The following is a 17,397-nucleotide window of genomic DNA, read 5'->3' as shown; positions in this document are numbered from 1 at the left end:
ATTTTTAGAGTATGAAAATGCGGTTTTTCACCCAAAATTCGACTTTGCGCCCATGACTCGCAAGCTTCACCCACATTTGGGCGACTGTCCTGGGGTACCTCACAACATATTGACGCCCCCCTGGCGTGGAAGTAGGGGAAACGTGTCAATTTTCACAAAATCGTGATTTTCTGAAAATATTTCTACGTGTCAAGGACACTTTTGGATAATCTTCCCCAGGCTCCTGGAAGCCTCCTCGGTACGCCTCCTGCGGTTTCTCCCTGCCTGGAAGTCTGACACTTGTCTGAAATTTTTAGAGTATGAAAATGCGGTTTTTCACCCAAAATTCGACTTTGCGCCCATGACTCGCAAACTTCACCCACATTTGGGCGACTGTCCTGGGGTACCTCACAACATATTGACGCCCCCCTGGCGTGGAAGTAGGGGAAACGTGTCAATTTTCACAAAATCGTGATTTTCTGAAAATATTTCAAAGTGTCAAGGACACTTTTGGATAATCTTCCCCAGGCTCCTGGAAGCCTCCTCGGTACGCCTCCTGCGGTTTCTCCCTGCCTGGAAGTCTGACACTTGTCTGAAATTTTTAAGAGTATGAAAATGCGGTTTTTCACCCAAAATTCGACTTTGCGCCCATGACTCGCAAACTTCACCCACAATTTGGGCGACTGTCCTGGGGTACCTCACAACATATTGACGCCCCCCTGGCGTGGAAGTAGGGGAAAGGTGTCAATTTTCACAAAATCGTGATTTTTTTCAAAATATTTCTAAGTGTCAAGGACACTTTTGGAAAATCTTCCCCAGGCTCCTGGAAGCCTCCTCGGTACGCCTCCTGCGGTTTCTCCCTGCCTGGAAGTCTGACACTTGTCTGAAATTTTTAGAGTATGAAAACGCGGTTTTTCACCCAAAATTCGACTTTGCGCCCATGACCCGCAAACTTCACCCACAGTTAGGTCACTGCCTTGGGTTACCTCACATCATATTGACGCCCCCCTGGCGTGGAAGTAGGGGAAACGTGTCAATTTTCACAAAATCATGATTTTTTCAAAATATTTCTAAGTGTCAAGGACACTTTTGGATAATCTTCCCCAGGCTCCTGGAAGCCTCCTCGGTACGCCTCCTGCGGTTTCTCCCTGCCTGGAAGTCTGACACTTGTCTGAAATTTTTAAGAGTATGAAAATGCGGTTTTTCACCCAAAATTCGACTTTGCGCCCATGACTCGCAAACTTCACCCACATTTGGGCGACTGTCCTGGGGTACCTCACAACATATTGACGCCCCCCTGGCGTGGAAGTAGGGGAAACGTGTCAATTTTCACAAAATCGTGATTTTCTGAAAATATTTCTAAGTGTCAAGGACACTTTTGGAAAATCTTCCCCAGGCTCCTGGAAGCCTCCTCGGTACGCCTCCTGCGGTTTCTCCCTGCCTGGAAGTCTGACACTTGTCTGAAATTTTTAGAGTATGAAAACGCGGTTTTTCACCCAAAATTCGACTTTGCGCCCATGACTCGCAAACTTCACCCACATTTGGGCGACTGTCCTGGGGTACCTCACAACATATTGACGCCCCCCTGGCGTGGAAGTAGGGGAAACGTGTCAATTTTCACAAAATCGTGATTTTTTTTTTCAAAATATTTCTAAGTGTCAAGGACACTTTTGGAAAATCTTCCCCAGGCTCCTGGAAGCCTCCTCGGTACGCCTCCGGCGGTTTCCCCCCGCCTGGAAGTCTGACACACGTCAGAAAATTTCCAAGTCCAAAAATTCCGGAAAAACGACCAAGTCCCAAGGACTCATTCTGAACATCGCACCCGGGGCCCTGGAAGTGCGGTCGGTACAGCTGATGAGCTGATTTTCCCTTTCTATGGCTTTCCTCATATTTGTAGCGTTGTAATAAATAAATCCATGACGGGCTCTTGTCAGGTATATATCAGTGATGGTATCAGAATGTATGGGCTCCTGTCAGGTATATATTATTGATATCAGAATGTATGGGCTCCTGTCAGGTATATATTATTATTGATATCAGAATGTATGGGCTCCTGTCAGGTATATATTATTATTGATATCAGAATGTATGGGCTCCTGTCAGGTATATATTAGTGATGATATCAGAATGTATGGGCCCCTGTCAGGTATAATAATAATAATAATAATTTTTATTTATATAGCGCCAACATATTCCGCAGCGCTTTACAAATTATAGAGGGGACTTGTACATACAATAGACATTACAGCATAACAGAAATACAGTTCAAAACAGATACCAAGAGGAGTGAGGGCCCTGCTCGTAAGCTTACAAACTATGAGGAAAAGGGGAGACACGAGAGGTGGATGGTAACAATTGCTATAGTTATTCGGACCAGCCATAGTGTAAGGCTTGGGTGTTCATGTAAAGCTGCATGAACCAGTTAATTAATTTTTTTTTTTTTTATTATAGGCCACACAGGGATCGTTAGGTTAATGCATTGAGGCGGTAGGCCAGTCTGAACAAATGAGTTTTTAGGGCACGCTTAAAACTGTGGGGATTGGGGATTAATCATATTATCCTAGGTAGTGCATTCCAAAGAATCGGCGCAGCACGTGTAAAGTCTTGGAGACGGGAGTGGGAGGTTCTGATTATTGAGGATGCTAACCTGAGGTCATCAGCGGAGCGGAGGGCACGGGTAGGGTGGTAGACTGAAACCAGAGAGGAGATGTAGGGTGGTGCTGAGCCATGGAGTGCTTTGTGGATGAGGGTAGTAGTTTTGTACTGGATTCTTGAGTGGATGGGTAACCAGTGTAATGACTGGCACAAGGTAGAGGCATCGGTGTATATATTAGTATATATTAGTATATATTAGTGATGATATCAGAATGTATGGGTTCCTGTCAGGTATATATTAATGATGGTATCAGAATGTATGGGCCCCTGTCAGGTATATATTACTGATGATATCAGAATGTATGGGCCCCTGTCAGGTATATATTAGTGATGATATCAGAATGTATGGGTTCCTGTCAGGTATATATTAATGATGGTATCAGAATGTATGGGCCCCTGTCAGGTATATATTACTGATGATATCAGAATGTATGGGCCCCTGTCAGGTATATATTATTGATATCAGAATGTATGGGCCCCTGTCAGGTATATATGCTGCGATTGTTCTCGTATGCCGATTCGGCATGAAAAAATAATCACAGATGTGATCTGCCCCATAGATTAACACTGGTCCGAGTGCCATGAGATGTTTTCTCACATAGCGCTCGTCCGTATTCTACGCTAGTGTGACCCCGGCCTTAAACTTATGAAGAGACATAGACCACCTGCAGCTCAGCCTTCATCAATATTTAAATTACAAGCTTTTCACCATCCAAAAAATGCTATTTTTTACCTAGTTCCATAGGTTTCTTAAAGGGAACCTGTCACCAGGTTTTCCCCATATATAGTTACACCAGAACCTATATGCCCTTATACACACCCTTCTACAGTGCTGTACCGTACATACCGTATATACTCGAGTATAAGCCGAGATTTTCAGCCCACTTTTTTGGGCTGAAAGTGACCCTCTCGGCTTATACTCAAGTCATTGTCGGCGGGGGAGGGGGAGCGGCGGCTGTCACATATTCACCTGCTCCCGGCGCGGTCCCTGCATGTCCGATGGTCTCCGGGCAGCTCTTCCTTTGTTCAACGGTCACGTGGACCCGCTCATTAATGAATATGGATGTATATTCATTACTTTAATGAGCTGTTCGTGACAGCTGAACATAGGAAGACGCTGCCGACTTCCGGAGACCATCTGACAGTGAGAAGCTGCCAGGGACCGCGTCGGGAGCAGGTGAGTATAACGGGGGAGGTGAGCATTGCGCGATATTCACCTCTCCCCTTTCCACCGCTACGGGCCGCTCTGTCCTCTGGCTGTGACTGTTTAGGTCAGAGGGCACGATGACTTAGTTAGTGTGCGCGCCGCCCTCTGCCTGAACAGTCAGTGCAGAGGATGGAAGACAGAGCAGCGCGCAGCAGTGGAAAGTGTCGGGGGCCTGAGCGAAGAGAGGCGAGTATGTGTTTTTTTTTTTAATTTTATTCGCAGCAACAGCAAATGGGGCATAATGTGTGGAGCATCTCATGGGGCATAATCTATGGAGTATCTTATGGGGCCATCAACCTTTATGCAGCATTGTATGGGGCAAAAGTTTCTATGAAGCATCTTATGGGGCCATTATTAACATTTGTGCAGCATTATATGGGGCATATTTTAATATGGAGCATCTTATGGGGCCATCATAAACTTTATGGAGCATTATATGGGGCTCCTCATTCAATATGGATATTCAAAAACACTTAACCTACTGATGTCTCAATTCATTTTACTTTTATTGGTATCTATTTTTATTTTTGACATTTACCAGTAGCTGCTGCATTTTCCACCCTAAGGCTTATACTCGAGTCATTAAGTTTTCCCAGTTTTTTGTGGCAAAATTAGGGGGGGGGGGGTCAGCTTCTACTCGAGTATATACGGTATGTCCCTAAGCCAATGTGCATAATGTAAATAACTTCTTATACTCACCTACGGGGCGGTCCGGTGTTGTTTGGCGCTGGTCTTCATCCGGCACAGTCCTTCCCGTGGATGATGTGTTCTACATCATCCACACAACCTCCCTCATCACGCTTCTGTGCAGGAACACTTCTCTCCCGAGCACAAAGCAAAGTACTGCCACGGGCAGAAAGAAGTGCGATGCACAGGAGCACGATGGAAGACACCGTGTGGATGACATAGGACGCGTCATCGACTCAAAGAAAGAAGGACGGTGATAGAAGAGAAGGCCCCGGATTAAGACTAGCAAAGCCCATTGTATGGGGCTAGGCAAGTCTTAAGGGCATACAGATAGTGGTTGTGCTTTATAAAATGCTGTATATAAGGGTATACAGGCAGTGGGCCTACTATATATACACAGCATTCTAGAATGCTGTATATAAAGGCATATAGATAGTGGTCGTGCTTTATGTGGGGGGGGGGGGGGAACAGAAGCAATGATTGAATACCCTGTAGTAAGTGAACGGCTACAGTGCAAGAAAATAAAGGGTACTTAGTTAACACTTTTTTGGGGGCCTGAGAAAGGAGTCAGAATAGAGCATCGGGGCGGACGCGCTGCTGTGAATGTCAGTGTCTATATCTAGCACGGCATAATTTTCATAACCAGCAAAGGGAAAGCTGACAGCTGATGTTAATATTCTGGAAAGGAGCCAATAACCATAAAGGTTCCCAGGCTATTATTATCAGCTCACAGCTGTTTGCTTAGCCTTTACTGGCTATTTTACGGTGGGACACAAAATATTGACATGGGGTCACCCTATAAAAACTGTAGGCTGATATTAATAGTCTGTGAAGAGGCCATGGATATTGGCAGCCCCAGAGGCTAAAAACCATCAGCTCTCAGCCATCCCAGAAATGGCGCATCTTATAGATCTGCCAATTCTGGTACTTAGCCTCGCTCTTCCCACTTGCCCTGTAGCAGTGGGGCTCAGATTTGTGGGGTTGATGTCACCATTTTATTGTCAAGTAACATCAAGCCCACAGGTTAGTAATGGAGAGGCATCTATCAGACACCTCTCCATTAGTAAGCTGGCCTACTGTCACCTTACAATACAAAGGTGACATTAACCCCTTATTACCCCATATGCCACCGCTACAGGGCAGGAGAACAGAGGCTGAGTGCCAGAATTGGCGCATCTTACAGATGCACCTTTTCTGGGGTGGCAATAACCATGGTCCCTCTCTATTCTATAATATCTGTCCTCAGTCACTGACTTTCCCTCTGTGGCACAGAAAATTGTGTGGGAGCCCACGCCAGTTTTTTTAGTGAAAACATTTTTATTAAATACATACAGGTCCCAAATTTTACACACACACACATACTACTAACCGTATTAGTCACTGACCTATATAAATCTAACCGTTCTGCAATGGTTTACTGTATGTAAACCATGTCTCCTATCCTGCAATGATTTGACAGAAGCCGACAAATTAACTATTTGTAAATATTGTAAGCTTGACAGAGCTTACTTTTTTACTGTACACCGCACCTGAATTGCAAGCCTTTCAAAGGACACCATTGCGTATTTCTCGCAAGTCACACTGATGGCCCGTGTGGTATGAGTTTTTCTTGCATAAACAGACTTTCATTGGGGATTCTCGGCTGATATACGGTGCAAATCGCAGCATAGTGCAATTTCACTCGCACATATAATACGGCCGTGAAAAAAAAAAAAACGTGATGGGAGCTGCCCAACAGATTAACATTGGTCCGAGTGCTATGCAATTTTTTTTTCTCGCATAGCACTCGTCCGTATTCCTCTCTAGTGTGACACCAGCCTTAAAGGGAAAATCATTCAAAATTTGAAAATTTCTATTTTTTAAAATTTCTGATATTTTAACAAAATAAAGCAAAACATATTAACCCAAGTTTATCATTAGCCCAAGTTTACCATTATCATAAGGCTGGGTTCCCATTGCGTTATGGGACCGCGTTAAACGGACAGTGTTGCACGGCGAAATTAACGCCGTGCAACGCGTCCGTTAGCGCGCCCATTCACGCTAATGGGAACGCGCTTCACTAGCGCGTGCCATGTTCGGCACGCGCTAGCGACGCGCCGGTGATTCCTGGCGCGCCGCGGACGCTGTTTGCAGCGTCCGAGGCGCGCCCGCGGTCCGTTCCCCGCTCTCGCAGATCGGGGATCTGCGAGAGCGGGGACGTTACCGCGACCCCGACCGCAGCCTCCTATAAAACATTGCGTTAGCGCAATCCGCTAGCGCTAGCGCTAAACGGATTGCACTAACGCAATGTGAACCTAGCCTAAAGTCTAATATGTCAGGAAAAAAAACAACCTCAAAATCAATGGAATATGTTGAAGCATTCCAGAGTTATTACTACATAAAGTGACACTGGTCAGATTTTAAAAAATTGGCCCCATCACTAAGGGGTTAAATGCTTGTACAAGCGAACATTGTTTCAAAAGTGGTTTACCTGTCTAAAGACTGGTTTCACACCAGCGTTCGGCAGCCCTCTTCCTCCGTTAAGCCCCACCCACTGCTACACCTCTTCTTTCAGCTCCGCCTACGTCTGCATGCATCCCCTATCTTTAATATTGGGTACACAGGCACGTGTCGTTTTGACGATGCGCTGAACTGCGTCGAACGCAACATGTTGCATTTTGTTGCGGTCGGCGCAGCGTTAAAACAACGCATGCAGAGGCATCCGCTTGGCCTGCGTACCCAACGTTAAAGATAGGGTATGCAGGACGCATGCAGATGCAGGACGCATGCAGACGTAGGCGGAACTGAAGGAAGAGGTGCGGCATTGGGCGGGGCTTAACGGAGGAAGAAGGCTGCCATCCGCAGCCCTGCCGAATGCTGGTGTGAAACCAGCCCAAGGCTGTTATTATAGCACCTTACGTCTTACGCTAGGTTCACATTGCGTTAGTGCAATCCGTTAAGCGCATAGCGCTAGCGGATTGCGCTAACGCAATGTTTCTAGAGGGTCGGCGTTCACCCTCCCCGCTAGCGCAGATCCCCGATCTGCGGTAGCGAGGAACGGGCCTCGGACGCTGCAAGCAGCGTCCGAGGTCCGTCACAAAAGAACAACACATCGCTAGCGCGTGCCGAAAATGGCATGCGCTAGTGATGCGCTTCAGCTAAAAGTAACATTGCTGTCAATGGGTGCGCTAACGGACCCGTTGCACGGCGTTAATTTCAACATTTTCGCCGTGCAACGCAGTCTGTTAGCGTTAACCCATTAACGCAATGTGAACCTAGCTTTACACAGATACATCATGGGCTTGTCCTGCCCTACGCATGAAATAAAAGACAAATACAATGTGGAGACTTAATCAGAGCAATGTTTTATTTACATTCAGAACTGGTTTAAGAGGTAAACAATTACCATTTCTCACAGAAATCTCAGACTTTTACTTAAATAAATACTGGATAAATATAATTTTAACATTAGATATAGAAATATTTCTAATTTTATAAAACTGCCTTTTTTTGCATAGAAAAACTTTATGCCTTTCCTTGTTTCATTTTGTGCCTTTGCTTGTTTCATTTTATGCATTTCTAAAGTATTGTAAAAATGTAATATGCTGTTGGTGCATGCGGGCAGGACTGTCGGTAGGGTATGCAGCTGTGAAGCCCCCCCCCCCCCTCAGGCCTGCCTCCGGTGTCTGAGGTTTCGGTGTCCCGGACCAGAGATCATAATACCGGCCTTGAATTGTGAAGGACACGGCAGCCGATCCTGAGAAACATCCAAGGTGGGCATGCCCCATCATGTCGAAGAGAGTCTGCTAGATCCAGGCCAAGCAGACCAGTGCTGGTGGGTTCATGGATGCCAGGAGGGAGCTGGCCTAAGGGAAGGTCTCGTCTTTTCCTGGCGGGTCAGAGAGTTGTCCCGTCGTTTTTTTTTTTGGACAGAACATTTCCAAAACAACCAAATTTGAACAGATCTCTTGGGAGGCAGACTTTAGTCCTCTGTTGCAGAAGCGAAGTACACTTAAACTGATAGGCGCAGAGTAGGACGCACTAGAAAGTTGGCATGCATGATTGTTCAGGGCGCTGGCGGTGTGGACCGGCCACCAGAGAAGGCCTAGACCAAAGCCTGGATATTTTAAGAGCAAGGTCACAGGAGCCTCTGGAAAACGTGGAGGCTGCATGAATAGGAAGGTTTCCCCAGGAGACGTCCACATTGCTCAGGGGAAAACTAGGACATATTTGTCCTGTGTTTTTTTTTTTTTTTTTTTTTTTTTTTTAAAGTAGCCCCCTTACTGCCTCGTAGGATATACCAGTCCTTAAGATCACAAATCCTTTTTCGCAGAGCGATGATGAAGATGGGCATGGAATAACCTGGACGCAGAGAGGCGAGAGGGTAGGGCGATTCGTGGCATGAACGGTCCTCCGGGGAACCCCAAACACTCTTGATGTGTTAGGGCCTTGCCTCGTAGACCACAGATGATATGGTAGTGACAATTCTAGGTGGGAGATTAGAGTGACAATTCCACTGTCGCCCTCAAAAGCCATATCTGGGAAGAAAAAAAAAAATTAAAGAAAAATCGTTAATAAAAAAAACCTCCCAAAACCTAAGGCCTAAACTGGGCTGGGCGGTCCAGACCCATGTCTTCCTCCAACTGACATTAAGTTAAAACGGATTAGCTTCGTGCTAGTTGGTGGTGTACCCTCCTCTACAGGAAATACCTAAAATTTTTTTTTGCATAGTATAAGCAGCATTCACCCATTTTTTTTTGTGTACCCCAATGAAGCATTAGCTCCCCCACATCAACCAGAAGGCCACACAGCATAACCTCGCTCCCCCAGTCAGAAACCTCCACCTCACATTAACCAGCGGACCCCACAGGATAAACCCAAAGCCCACCAGACATTCCCTCCCACAAGCGTAAATCCCCATATGACGCCCCCTGCCTCCAACCATAAATCCCATCAGACACCCCCCCAATCGGATGCCACCCCAGCTTAACCCCCCAGCATAAACCCCCCATCGGACGTCCACCCCTCCTCCAAGCATTACTCCCATCGTACACCACGCCCACCCAATAATAAACCCCCACCGGACGGCCAAACCCCCACAGGACGTGGACCCCCCCATCCAGCACACACCCCCATCAGACGCGGACACCCCACCCAGCACAAACCCCCCATCGGACGTCCACCCCCGACCCAGCCTAAACTCTTATCGGACGTCCACTCCACCCAGCCTAAGCCCTCATCAGCCCCCAAACCCAACCCATAAGCAGGTCGCCCCCCAATAAAGGGGATCCCTCCGTAAGCGGCAGGTCGCCTCCCCACGTCCCACCACAGGCAGGTCGGCTCCCCACGTCCCACCACAGGCAGGTCGCCTCCCCACGTCCCACCACAGGCAGGTCGCCTCCCCACGTCCCACCACAGGCAGGTCGCCTCCCCACGTCCCACCACAGGCAGGTCGCCTCCCCACGTCCCACCACAGGCAGGTCGCCTCCCCACGTCCCACCACAGGCAGGTCGCCTCCCCACGTCCCACCACAGGCAGGTCGCCTCCCCACGTCCCACCACGAGCAGGTCACCACCACATCCCACCACAGGGGTCCCCCAATAGCCTGCAGCAGGTCTCCCCCCACATCCCACAAGCAGATAGCCCTCAAATCCCACAACAGGGGTCCCCCCCCAATAGACAGGTCACACCCCCCCAAACCGAACCACAAGCATGTCACCCTCAAACCCCACCACAGGTCTCCCCCACTAAAAGGGGTCCACCCCGTAAGCAGGTCACCTCCAAACCCCACCACAGGGGTCCCCCCAACAGCCACCCCCCAAAATTCAACCACAGGGGTCCCCCACAATAGTCAGCAGCAGCAGCCCCCCAAAATCCCACCACAGGGGTCCCACCACAATAGCCAGCAGCAGCAGGTGCCCCCCACAACAGCCCACCACAGGGGGTCCCCCACAACAGCCAGCAGCAGTAGGTGCCCCCCCCCCAAATCTCACCACAGGGGTCCCCCACAATAGCCAGCAGCAGGTCCCCCCCAAAATCTCACCACAGGGGTCCCCCACAACAGCCAGTAGCAGCAGGGCCCCCCCAAAAGCCCACCACGGGGGTCCCCCACAACAGCGGTGCCCCCCCCAAGAGCCCACCACGGGGGTCCCCCACAACAGCCAGTAGCAGCAGTGCCCCCCCAAAAGCCCACCACGGGGGTCCCCCACAACAGCCAGCAGCAGCGGTGCCCCCCCAAGAGCACACCACGGGGATCCCCCACAACAACAGCAGCAGTGCCACCCCCCAAAAAGCCCACCACAGGGGTTCCCCACAGCAGCAGCGGTGCCCCCCAAAAGCCCACCACGGGGGTCCCCCACAGCAGCGGTGCCCCCCAGAAAGCCCACCACGGGGGTCCCCCACAGCCCACCACGGGGGTCCCCCACAACAGCCAGCAGCAGCGGTGCACACCCAAAAAGCCCACCACAAGGGTCCCCCACAACAGCGGTCCCCCCCAAAAAGCCCACGACAGGGGTCCCCCACAACATCCAGCAGCAGCGGTGCCCCCCCAAAAGCCCACCACGGGGGTCCCCCACAATAGCCAGCAGCAGCGGTGCCCCCCTCAAAAAGCCCACCACGGGGATCCCCCACAACAGCCAGCAGCAGCGGTGCCCCCCCAAAAAAAGCCCACCACAGGGGGTCCCCACAACAAGAGCGTTGACCCCCCCAAAAAAATGCCCGCCATGGGGGTCCCCCACAGCAGCAGCGGTGTCCCCCCCACAAAGCCCACCACAGGGGTCCCCCACAGCAGCAGCGGTGCCCCCCCCACAAAGCCCACAACGGGGGTCCCCCACGGTGGTCCCCTACAGCAGCAGCGGTGCCCCCCCACAAAGCCCATCACAGGGGTCCCCCACGGCAGCAGCGGTGCCCCCCCCACAAAGCCAACCACGGGGGTCCCCCACAGCAGCAGCGGTGCCCCCCCACAAAGCCCACCACGGGGGTCCCCCACAGCAGCAGCGGTGCCCCCCCACAAAGCCCACCACAGGGGTCCCCCACAGCAGCAGCGGTGCCCCCCCCCCACAAAGCCCACCACACGGGTCCCCCACAGCAGCAGCGGTGCCCCCCACCACCACGGGGGTCCCCCACAGCAGCAGCGGTGCCCCCCCCACAAAGCCCACCACAGGGGTCCCCCACAGCAGCAGTGGTGCCCCCCCACAAAGCCCACCACATGGGTCCCCCACAGCAGCAGCGGTGCCCCCCCACAAAGCCCACCACACGGGTCCCCCACAGCAGCAGCGGTGCCCCCCCACAAAGCCCACCACAGGGGTCCCCCACAGCAGCAGCGGTGCCCCCCCACAAAGCCCACCACGGGGGTCCCCCACAGCAGCAGCGGTGCCCCCCCCCACAAAGCCCACCACGGGGGTCCCCCACAGCAGCAGCGGTGCCCCCCCCACAAAGCCCACCACAGGGGTCCCCCACAGCAGCAGCGGTGCCCCCCCACAAAGCCCACCACAGGGGTCCCCCACAGCAGCAGCGGTGCCCCCCCACAAAGCCCACTACAGGGGTCCCCCACAGCAGCAGCGGTGCCCCCCCACCACAGGGGTCCCCCACAGCAGCAGCGGTGCCCCCCCCCCCACAAAGCCCACCACAGGGGTCCCCCACAGCAGCAGCGGTGCCCCCCCACAAAGCCCACCACGGGGGTCCCCCACAGCAGCAGCGGTGCCCCCCCACCACAGGGGTCCCCCACAGCAGCAGCGGTGCCCCCCCACCACGGGGGTCCCCCACAGCAGCAGCGGTCCCCCCCCCCACAAAGCCCACCACGGGGGTCCCCCACAGCAGCAGCTGTGCCCCCCCACCACAGGGGTCTCCCACAGCAGCAGCGGTGCCCCCCCACAAAGCACACCACGGGGGTCCCCCACAGCAGCAGCGGTCCCCCCCCCCCACAAAGCCCACCACGGGGGTCCCCCACAGCAGCAGCGGTGCCCCCCCCCACAAAGCCCACCACAGGGGTCCCCCACAGCAGCAGCGGTGCCCCCCCCCCACCACAGGGGTCCCCCACAGCAGCAGCGGTGCCCCCCCCACAAAGCCCACCACAGGGGTCCCCCACAGCAGCAGCGGTGCCCCCCCCACCACAGGGGTCCCCCACAGCAGCAGCGGTGCCCCCCCCCACAAAGCCCACCACAGGGGTCCCCCACAGCAGCGGTCCCCCCCAAAAAGCCCACCACAGGGGTCCCCCACAACATCCAGCAGCAGCGGTGCCCCCCCAAAAGCCCACCACGGGGGTCCCCCACAATAGCCAGCAGCAGCGGTGCCCCCCTCAAAAAGCCCACCACGGGGATCCCCCACAACAGCCAGCAGCAGTGGTGCCCCCCCCAAAAAAGCCCACCACAGGGGGTCCCCACAACAAGAGCGGTGACCCCCCCCCAAAAAAAAAAGCCCGCCATGGGGGTCCCCCACAGCAGCAGCGGTGTCCCCCCCACAAAGCCCACCACAGGGGTCCCCCACAGCAGCAGCGGTGCCCCCCCCACAAAGCCCACAACGGGGGTCCCCCACGGTGGTCCCCCACAGCAGCAGCGGTGCCCCCCACAAAGCCCACCACAGGGGTCCCCCACGGCAGCAGCGGTGCCCCCCCCACATGGCCAACCCCGGGGGTCCCCCACAGCAGCAGCGGTGCCCCCCCCACAAAGCCCACCACGGGGGTCCCCCACAGCAGCAGCGGTGCCCCCCCCACAAAGCCCACCACAGGGGTCCCCCACAGCAGCAGCGGTGCCCCCCCCCCCACAAAGCCCACCACACGGGTCCCCCACAGCAGCAGCGGTGCCCCCCACCACCACGGGGGTCCCCCACAGCAGCAGCGGTGCCCCCCCCAAAGCCCACCACAGTGGTCCCCCACAGCAGCAGCGGTGCCCCCCCACAAAGCCCACCACACGGGTCCCCCACAGCAGCAGCGGTGCCCCCCCCACAAAGCCCACCACACGGGTCCCCCACAGCAGCAGCGGTGCCCCCCCACAAAGCCCACCACAGGGGTCCCCCACAGCAGCAGCGGTGCCCCCCCACAAAGCCCACCACGGGGGTCCCCCACAGCAGCAGCGGTGCCCCCCCCACAAAGCCCACCACGGGGGTCCCCCACAGCAGCAGCGGTGCCCCCCACCACAGGGGTCCCCCACAGCAGCAGCGGTGCCCCCCCACAAAGCACACCACGGGGGTCCCCCACAGCAGCAGCGGTCCCCCCCCCCCACAAAGCCCACCACGGGGGTCCCCCACAGCAGCAGCGGTGCCCCCCCCACAAAGCCCACCACAGGGGTCCCCCACAGCAGCAGCGGTGCCCCCCCCACCACAGGGGTCCCCCACAGCAGCAGCGGTCCCCCTCCACAAAGCCCACCACGGGGGTCCCCCACAGCAGTAGCGGTGCCTCCCCCACAAAGCCCACCATGGGGGTCCCCCACAGCAGCAGCGGTGCCTCCCCCACAAAGCCCACCACGGGGGTCCCCCACAGCAGCAGCGGTGCCCCCACCACAAAGCCCACCACGGGGGTCCCCCACAGCAGCAGCGGTCCCCCCCCACAAAGCCCACCACAGGGGTCCCCCACAGCAGCAGCGGTCCCCCCCCACAAAGCCCACCACGGGGGTCCCCCACAGCAGCAGCGGTGCCTCCCCCACAAAGCCCACCACGGGGGTCCCCCACAGCAGCAGCGGTGCCCCCCCCACAAAGCCCACCACGGGGGTCCCCCACAGCAGCAGCGGTGCCCCCCCACAAAGCCCACCACGGGGGTCCCCCACAGCAGCAGCGGTGCCCCCCCCACAAAGCCCACCACAGGGGTCCCCCACAGCAGCAGCGGTGCCCCCCCCACAAAGCCCACCACAGGGGTCCCCCACAGCAGCAGCGGTGCCCCCCCCACCACAGGGGTCCCCCACAGCAGCAGCGGTGCCCCCCCCCACAAAGCCCACCACAGGGGTCCCCCACAGCAGCAGCGGTGGCCCCCCACAAAGCCCACCACGGGGGTCCCCCACAGCAGCAGCGGGGCCCCCCCCCACAAAGCCCACCACGGGGGTCCCCCACAGCAGCAGCGGTGCCCCCCCACCACAGGGGTCCCCCACAGCAGCAGCGGTGCCCCCCCCCCCCACAAAGCACACCACGGGGGTCCCCCACAGCAGCAGCGGTCCCCCCCCACAAAGCCCACCACGGGGGTCCACCACAGCAGCAGCGGTGCCCCCCCCCTCACAAAGCCCACCACAGGGATCCCCCACAGCAGCAGCGGTGCCCCCCCCACCACAGGGGTCCCCCACAGCAGCAGCGGTGCCCCCCCCACCAAGCCCACCACAGGGGTCCCCCACAGCAGCAGCGGTCCCCCCCACACAAAGCCCACCACGGGGGTCCCCCACAGCAGCAGCGGTGCCTCCCCCACAAAGCCTACCACGGGGGTCCCCCACAGCAGCAGCGGTGCCTCCCCCACAAAGCCCACCACGGGGGTCCCCCAGAGCAGCAGCGGTGCCCCCCCACAAAGCCCACCACGGGGGTCCCCCACAGCAGCAGCGGTGCCCCCCCCACAAAGCCCACCACGGGGGTCCCCCACAGCAGCAGCGGTGCCCCCCCCCCACAAAGCCCACCACGGGGGTCCCCCACAGCAGCAGCGGTGCCCCCCCCCCCACAAAGCCCACCACGGGGGTCCCCCACAGCAGCAGCGGTGCCCCCCCCCACAAAGCCCACCACGGGGGTCCCCCACAGCAGCAGCGGTCCCCCCCACACAAAGCCCACCACGGGGGTCCCCCACAGCAGCAGCGGTGCCTCCCCCACAAAGCCTACCACGGGGGTCCCCCACAGCAGCAGCGGTGCCTCCCCCACAAAGCCCACCACGGGGGTCCCCCAGAGCAGCAGCGGTGCCCCCCCACAAAGCCCACCACGGGGGTCCCCCACAGCAGCAGCGGTGCCCCCCCCCACAAAGCCCACCACGGGGGTCCCCCACAGCAGCAGCGGTGCCCCCCCCCCACAAAGCCCACCACGGGGGTCCCCCACAGCAGCAGCGGTGCCCCCCCCCACAAAGCCCACCACGGGGGTCCCCCACAGCAGCAGCGGTGCCCCCCCCCCACAAAGCCCACCACGGGGGTCCCCCACAGCAGCAGCGGTGCCCCCCCACCACCACGGGGGTCCCCCACAGCAGCAGCGGTGCCCCCCCACAAAGCCCACCACGGGGGTCCCCCACAGCAGCAGCGGTGCCCCCCCCCCCACAAAGCCCACCACATGGGTCCCCCACAGCAGCAGCGGTGCCCCCCCCCACAAAGCCCACCACGGGGGACCCCCACAGCAGCAGCGGTGCCCCCCCCCCACAAAGCACACCACAGGGGTCCCCCACAGCAGCAGCGGTGCCCCCCCACAAAGCCCACCACGGGGGTCCCCCACAGCAGCAGCGGTGCCCCCCACACAGACAAGCAGGTCGCCCATCACAGAGCCTCCCCCCAATAGCGAGCAGCAAGTAGCATTTTTTCACAGTGAAACCACTAACCTCCATGTGCCATGGCGTCCACAAGCTATAATCATGCTGCTTTGCTTTGCCGCCTTCATGATGTGACTGAAAACACGCCCCCTCCCGATAGGACACGCCCCCGGAAATGACGTCACACCTGGAAGGAGCCCATACACTCTAGCATTTACCCTTTATGGAGGTGACAGAAAGTCTGTTTAGTCCCTTCAGCTTCATAGTATCAGCTCTAATCCAATGGGGAGAGAGCGATTTACCCTGAAGAGTCACAGATTGTGGGGTTGTTATAAAATGTTATATTTAGGGGGTTTGTGTTGTCTCCTTATAAGAATCACAATGGTTTTGCTCCTTTTCCGCTGATGGATACAAACGACCCAACTATGAAAGACGGGAACCAAGGAAACCTGTATTACTCTCATAGTTCGGGGCAACACACAGTATTGTTGGGAAACCTTCATATAGAGGCCGGTGGTGATGGAGTCAGTGACGGACTCTGGCCAAATCTGTTCCTAGAGCCGTAGTAGAAGATGAAGATGTCGTCCTCATCATGAAGTAGTTATTTCTCCTGTCACGTGTAATGAATATCTCCTGCAGTATTGCTAATGCCGATTCCAGTGTCGGTAAATGAGACGAGAATTAGCGTTATGGAAGATGAGTCTATGAGGAACGTATTCAGCTGCCGACTCCGAGGAAGAAACTGCTTGTTGTCTGTGGCCTAAATATATAGGTTTTATTAGGAGATAGAAAGAAGAAAACTAAACACTGTAAAATAGCAAATATACCATTGCTGCTTGGGTTCCCGCCAGTCTCTGTATTTTCTGCTCAGTCCTAACGAAGTTGTGATTCTTACAGCCAATCAGTCGCCAAAGCAGTGATTAACATAGGCAGTGATTGGGCCTTGCAGCGCTGGGGTCCTGGGTTCTAATCCCACCCAGGACAACATCTGCAAAGAGTTTGTATGTTCTCTCTGTGTTTGCGTGGGTTTCCTCCGGGTACTCCGGTTTCCTCCCACATTCCAAAGACATACTGATAGGGATTCTGTATTGTGAGCCCAATTGGGGACAGTGATGATAATGTGTGCAAACTGTAAAGCGCTGCGGAATATGTTAGCGCTATATAAAAATAAAGATTATTATTAGGAGCATGGAGGAGATGTCTTAGTCAGCAATTCAACTTACGTTCCAGTCCATACAAGACTAGAGAGTACAACATCTACAAGTTCTATCTTCTTATATGTTTCCCTTTATTATCTACAGGAATTTTATGATGTTACATCGGCTCATCTTCTTCTCATTCAGGTATTCTGTGAAGATCTACTATTGAGTGAATTTTCCTTATTAACCCATCAAAGATGGATATGGACAGAGACAAGAGGATATTACACCTCACCCTAGAGATCCTCTTCCGGCTTACTGGAGAGGTGAGAGATTCTGAT

The 17,397-nt window shown here is 55.3% G+C and overlaps 1 protein-coding gene and 1 long non-coding RNA gene across 2 annotated transcripts in view; one reads left to right on the top strand and one right to left on the bottom strand.

Annotated features, from left to right (window-relative positions):
• LOC138666963 (zinc finger protein 1 homolog) overlaps positions 1-17,397 on the top strand; it is a 268,713-nt gene that overhangs the window by 232,016 nt on the left and 19,300 nt on the right. The gene's annotated exons all lie outside the window — the stretch shown is intronic.
• On the bottom strand, positions 7,852-16,158 carry LOC138666979 (uncharacterized). The gene is made up of 2 exons (XR_011318580.1): positions 15,987-16,158; positions 7,852-9,045 (listed from the first exon to the last, which is right to left on the bottom strand). It is a non-coding gene; the product is annotated as an uncharacterized lncRNA (long non-coding RNA).

This window comes from Ranitomeya imitator, chromosome 2, assembly GCF_032444005.1.
Source record: "Ranitomeya imitator isolate aRanImi1 chromosome 2, aRanImi1.pri, whole genome shotgun sequence".
In the NCBI taxonomy this organism is placed as follows: Eukaryota; Metazoa; Chordata; class Amphibia; order Anura; family Dendrobatidae; genus Ranitomeya; species Ranitomeya imitator.
This window is presented reverse-complemented; position numbering and strand designations above follow the sequence as displayed.